This window comes from Meleagris gallopavo, chromosome 9 (genome assembly GCF_000146605.3).
Source record: "Meleagris gallopavo isolate NT-WF06-2002-E0010 breed Aviagen turkey brand Nicholas breeding stock chromosome 9, Turkey_5.1, whole genome shotgun sequence".
Classification (NCBI taxonomy): Eukaryota; Metazoa; Chordata; class Aves; order Galliformes; family Phasianidae; genus Meleagris; species Meleagris gallopavo.
Window position 1 is genome coordinate 18,933,323 of NC_015019.2, and position 7,010 is coordinate 18,940,332.

Here is a 7,010-nt window from a genome sequence, read left to right on the forward strand (position 1 = left end):
AAGGACCTGGGATTGGCCCAGTCAGAGAAATGGGGAAGGGGGCCTGGGCCAGGGGGACTCTCCCACCTTCATTTCCCTGCTGCTGTTCATCTCTCCCGAGCATGCTCTTACTTGGGCACTGGCGGGCGGTATGGCCACGGCCTCCACAGTTCCAACATATCGGCTCTATCAGCCCCCTGGCCGGGCCCCGCAATCCTCACGCACTGCGTGTGATTGGACAATTTGCCTTAATGTGACCTGCTTAGCCGCACACATAACATGGCCCCTGGGGCTGTCGTGCCCCAACTGCAGCGACGATAGCCACCGCTAACCCTTCATTGGTCAGAGATGCTGTCTTTTGTTTATCCAGAATATACTTGATCATCTCCCCAGGCGTACTAAGCTGTGGAGCAGCATGGAGAAGTTCCCTGACCTCCGACTGGCTCTGCTGCCGGAGACAGTCCATAATAACTAGACCTTGGGCCGATTTCGGGAGTTCTGACCCCTGTATGGCCTTCAGGAGCCTGTCCGCAAAAGCAGAGAATGATTCCGTCAGCCCCTGGATCACTTTGGTCCAAGGGTCCACAGGCTCCACACCCTTGGCTACTCTCTTAAATGCTTGAATCATCGTGTCTGTAGCCGCTATAAGCTCCCCTGACCTAAGCCTGGCTGCTTGTCCCTGGGAGGGGTCTCCATTCCCCTGACCATTCCCGCCAAGCGCATTAATGAGAACCCATGTAATGGGTGGTCGGGAATTGATTCCGCAGCCCCTATAGCTGCTCGCAATCCTGTCATCCACTCTGAGGACCATAATGTATACTGTACTAGAGACAGCATCATGCGCATCAAATTCGTTATGTCGTAAGGGAGAAGGGGACCTATAGATGTCATGGCCTCTAAGGCATTCAGGGTGAGGGGTGAGTTCAAGCCTCACTTCTCCACACAGTCTAACAGGCGGGTAATGCCCTCCGGATCGAGAGGTACCCACTCAGGGTTTCCTTCATTGTTTACAACAACTGGGAAAACTTCCAGTGATCTTCCTTCATCTATCAGACTAGACCTGATCTTTCCCCAGTTTGTTAGTGTGCCTCTCTTAGTTTCCCAAAACGAAGCTGCTTCTGCCTCCCCCCTACTGTTCTCTTCCCTCAGCTCCGTGTCAGGCTGATAAAGCCTTCACCTCCCCTCCCTGCCTCCCTCGGCTCAGTCCTTGACTGATAAGAAGTTATCTGCCGAGGAGACTCCTGATTGGCCGCGCATTCTCTCATCTCCTTAAAAGGATATCGTGGCCACTGTAGTGGCCAACTGCAACAATACCTTAACAACCGATTCCATCCTGCGCAGGATCAGGCCACACTCCGGACCTCAGGTCACACACCAGACCTCGGGGGACATCAGGGGGGCGACAGGCCAACGTTCCTCACATGGGGCACCACTTGTTGTCCCCGTTCTCGAGGTCTGGTCCGCTGGGGGCTAGCTATCTCCCCTCACTAGGACCATAACAGCACTGACACCAATATGAGGATGCTGCAAATGGCGTTTATTGTGACTAAACAGTGATTTATATATCCTACGTGCTTCGTCTACGCACCTCAAGCACGTATGATGACCCACACAGCAGAGCAGGGGAGGTCCTATCCCATCACATCCCAACTCCTCATTAACGCCTACTACAACAGACTTGATGCTTACTTTTTATGTTCGGGTGGCTTTTCTACATCTACAAGCTTCTTGTTATCATTTTGTCTGTAAGATGTATCTACAGAACAATTAACAGCAATTGAAAAAGACCATCATCATGTCATGATGATGGGTGCATTTTTTTTTACCTCCACCAGTTTGATGAATATAGGCTTTACAGGGATAGAGTCTGTAACCTCAAATGACAGAAGTTCAAGTGAATTTCTTTGCTGTCCAAGTATCTGATTACAAATGATAGTTATAGAACCTCAAAAATTTGCTGATCACGTACAAATTAAATTAAAAGTTGAGATACAGTTTTGTAGCTTTTTGAGATTTTAGTGCATGGTTTAGAGCATTAATGATTTAGAGTATCAGTGGGTTAGGGTATTAATAAGGTATTAATAAATACATAAGGGATGTGACACTTATCCACATGAACAACATGTCTGAATTAAGAAAAAAGATTGATGAACAATGCATTCCATTAGTTCTCTCTTTTACAACTACTAAAATTCCTACTCATTAAGTTATTAAATGCCATTCCTTATCTTACAAATAGAAGACATAATTCAGTTTTTCCCAGAGTTGCACATTCTTTAAGGCTGCAGACTAAATTACAAGAGTACATTTTGTCAATAAAGCTTCTGTTTGGTGGGAGAAAGAGGAGGCAGTAAAATAATATGAAACAAAAGTCACTTTTTGTGTCAGATGTCATCTATTTGCCTCAATATTGCATTTATTCTATTTGTACATTCACTGTCATGATTATTATGGAAAGCCCATCGTTAATCACTGCATTATATTTTAAATGTTTCACATTTTCTTGCAGACTCTTACACTGGTGAATCTTCGGTGTTATCTTGAACAATAAACTGTCCTTTTTGCAATGAATCCCTGACAATCTTTTAATTCATTTACTGAAAGACAAAGGCTTTCTTCTCTGAGCAGTGGGAAAGGTGCAGAAGCTAACAAAAATCATCCATATTCTGCAGTCCTAAACCAAGAATACTCACTACTTCCTGAGCCAGAAAAACCCAACACAGACGCAGACAGCAAACCCTTCTGCTAAGAATGTTATATGGGACTAATTTCTGTCCTAAGCCCACTTTTCAAACTGATCTTCTCACCTGGGCTTGAAGTGAGTTTGTGTGCTCTAAGTATAATTTATAGTATCTATCTGAAAGATAGTGCACCCTAATGAAAAAATTCTTGCTCAGGATGTGCAATAGAGCAGTTGGGTCTCTTTGCAGCTTGCAGTGATTTAAAATTCTGCTGTCCAGAAAGCAGTCAAGATGAAGTCAAGACGAGGAAGAAGGCACAGCCATTTGCTTTCCTAGCCTGGCATCTCTCTGCATTCTCACTGTGGATTCCAGTGGGTTGTAACTAGGTTCCCCCAATGGAAAATTCTTTGTGAGTAGGAGGTCTGGGTGGAAACTGGGGGACTGGGACAAAGAGGCCACGTGGCAACAGCTCCCGTGCCCCCCAGGCCTCAGCACATTTAGTTCAGGGCTGGGGGGCAGACCCTGCGGAGTGCCCCAGTGCTTTGTGAAGGAATTGCTCTAGCCCCAAGGAGGGTCAGAGCCTGTCTTCTTCCTGCATTCCCTCCTCTCCACATCCTCATTAAATGTTGTGTGCCTTTTCCCAGTCATGAGCAGTCATAATTTGCACCACAGTGAAAAAAAATCTTCACCCTGCAACTGTCTCTGTGGGAATTAGATGATTCAATTTGCTGCAAGCATGCTAGCAATTAAGCATCACCTATATATGGAAACTGATGCTCAGTCAGTGTCAGTCTCAGTAAGGAGAGGAATGAAACAGATTAGCACAGGAGTAGTCAAGCCTGGATGCTTTTAGAGGGATGGATAAAATTTTAACAGGACCAGGTATATCTAAAACACCATTATGTTGCATTGCCATACTTGAATATCACCCAGTACTTCTTTCTATTAAATTTATTCAACAAATACACAGTGACTGTTATCAATGGAAGACATAGTATCACTGAAATTTTTTTTTTTTTTAATGAAGGGTTGTAAGAAGGTGATTTGACAAAAATATAATGGGGTTACTCTTTACAGCAGTTACAGACTGAGTTATAAAGGAGAGATCAGTGAAAAACATGATATTTTTGAAAATGGAAAGCCTAATAAATGACAAGGGAGCAAAAAGTTTCTAACTGGTTTTATTTCCAGAAATCACTCAGAACATCTGTCACTCAAAGCAACCTATCTTCGCTGAAGACGCAGTTAGCTTACATTCATAGTATACATTCTGCAATAGTACTTGAGATAAATAGAAATTTATACACCTACTACTGCTTTCTCGTGGTCTCATCTCCATCTAAACTTGAACCTCCCTTAGAATATATCCTGACTTCACAATATGTGAATCTTGCTGCCTAGGCTGTGTCACTGCCTCCAGCTAACTTCTGAAGCACATAGAAATGTGCACTCACTTGTGTGACAGTGATCTAGATATGCCAATATTAAAATACTTATATAATTGGATCAATCTGGATAGCCAGATAGTTAAATATTCCTATTCTAATGGAATTCCTTAATCTACTGTCACTCTTCAATGTGACTATAGTTGTATAATTTGGTGAGCCATTTGTAAGTTTAGTACATAATATATGAAAATTACCAGTGATCTGAAAACAATGGAAATCTCCATGAGAATTAGAAAAATAGAATGGGAGCAGTGGGGCTTCAGCCCACACAAAAAAATTAACCACTGGCAGCTGGAGCCTAGCCTCTGAACTTCTAGCAAAGAGTAACTTCATTTACATGAGCTGACACCTCCTTACATGGATTTTATCTGCTCTCTTTGTGCTTTTGTTTTATGCAAAAAGCAAACAATAAAAAAAAAACAGACATAATTATCTTTATGATTGTTGCTTTTTTATCTGGGAAAGTTTTAATGAGAACGTTTAACTTACTGATGTTATGCTTTGTACTAATTAGGCAATTTTTTTTTTTTTCCTGCAAGCTGTTCCTTTTTTCTTTCACTCCTGGACTAGGAGATAGCATCCATGAATAGTGCTGCCTCACTTTAATCTTTTCTTTTTTTTTTTTTAAATTCAAATCAGTTATTGGCTACTATGGCATTTATATTCCATAGTAAGATGCTAGAATAGACATTTAAGAGCTGCATGCTCCAGAACTGTGATACACATGCACAGCCCTTCTAATATGCTGTTTCAGTAGGAAGACAGCTTATGATTCAAAACAATACATTTGACTACATGAATAGTCTTAGGTCACATCTACCAGCTTGAGCATTCATTCTTGCTTATTGTTATGCAGAAAATAAAACAACAAAGCTATCTGAGATCAGCATTAATTCCTGACATGCTGGTTATCCTTTCATGCTGACTGTTTTTGTTTTGGAGGTCTATCATGAGCTGCTGTGGTAGTTGAGATTTTTTTCCTTTAGTTTTTTTCTTGTGGCAAGCGAGGCACAGAGTTGTAGAACATGTTTACAACCTTTTATACCCCCATAACAACCTTGTCACATGTACTAGCCAGGTGCCTCATGCATGTTTACATCTGGCACAAGTAACTGCCGAGCTTGTTTACTCATTTGCAGGGTCTTTCTTTATCCCACATTCTCTTTTTTTTTCGTATTGAGTGCATAAATTGCAAGTCCTAGAGCTGCTCATGTTAAACTCTAATTCTTGTCCATAAGACCTACAGATAAATGTAAACTGAATGATCTACTACTCAGAAGAGTGACAGCTTCTTTTATCACTCTGCTTCTTGCAGACCATTACCATAAACCATTGCTACATACTACGAAGATGGGCATGCTGGCCATACTGAGGTATTTTCCTGTGTCTTTAATGTACTTTTGTTTGTGCTGTGGGGCTCCTCACAAATCACACAAGCAGGAGCAGCTGGGTGCTGTCATATGAGTCATGGTATTTTTTTCTCCATCTGTATTTTGAATAGTTCTAATGGAACTCTAATAAGTTCTGGTAATGATTGTTCCTTCTCTTGAATCCAAACTAAATTTGTATTTCCCACTCAAACTCAGCTGTCATTTTTTCTATGAAAGGTAAAGAATCTGCCCAGAAAATGTTTTTCTTGTTCCAGAAATATTCTACTCCTTCTGCCTGCTATTTATGTAGACACTTTGGAAATGTAGAGAATTACTGTGCAGAGAAAGTGCAGCTTTTACACTGTCTCTGTGACTCTGACAGTCACTATATTTTTTCTTCCTTCCCACCCATCCTTCAATCCAGCAATATTATTTTCCCATTCAGTGACTTTTTTCATCTGACATTCCTTTGGCTTTGCTCTAAAGCCAGGCATGACGAAATGGACAAGGCTGAGCTATGTAAGAGAGGAGAGAAGATTGTTCCACACAGATCAGAAAGCAGACAAACATGAGCAGTTCTGCTCTGAAACATTCAATTAATGACAACTGCATTTTGTTACATTACATTTCTTTCACAATGTGGATGAATAATACTGGAAATACCCAAATAATTTTGTCAGGCCGGTATCTCTGATAAAAGCAGATATACACCTATATTCTGAGAGTGCATTCCTGGGGAAGGTTCGTCTAGAGGATAAGTGATGCCAACTATCAGAGACCCCGCCCCCCCCAAAAGTAAAGTTGAAGGACTTGCAAAAAGAACTATGACAGCGGAGATCATGAAATAATTATTATCCTGTTCTCATGGAGAAACATTTGATTCCCACAGTAATGCAAATGCTCTTGCCTTCTTTATATGTAAAACTATATTTCATTCCTAAAAGCATGGCGACATACAGTATTTTTTGACACTCATGCTGCATATTATGATTGAAAAGAACCAACATAACCAGCCTTCTCTGACTTTTATTTGCCTTCTACTAGTTAGTAGTATGCTTTCTATTTTCACAACAGACAGTGTTTTCACATTTTTAAATATAATATCTAAGTATTGATTTTATTTTCCTGTTTGACTTATTCTCCAGATTCTCTGGATTTAAGTGAGTGTGTTGAATGATTAAGTTATTATCCCAGTAATGAGGTTTGACACAATCTATGCCAGTTACAGAATCACAGAATCACAGAATTGTAGGGGTTGGAAGGGACCTCCAGAGATCATTGAGACCAACCCCGCTGCCAAAGCAGGTTCCCTACACCAGGTCACACAGGTAGGCGTCCAGGCGAGACTTGAATATCTCCAGAGAAGGAGACTCCACAACCTCCCTGGGCAGCCTGTTCCAGTGCTCCGTCACCCTCACCGTGAAGACGTTCTTACGCACATTCGTGCAAAACTTCCTATGCTGCAGCTGATGTCCGTTTCCCCTCGTCCTGTCTCCACGTACCACTGAAAAGAGACTGGCTTCACCACTATG

At 41.8% G+C, this 7,010-nt stretch overlaps 1 pseudogene; it reads right to left on the minus strand.

The window, feature by feature from the left end:
• Positions 1-241: 241 nt before the first annotated feature.
• LOC104912231 overlaps positions 242-7,010 on the minus strand; it is an 8,399-nt pseudogene continuing 1,630 nt past the window's right edge.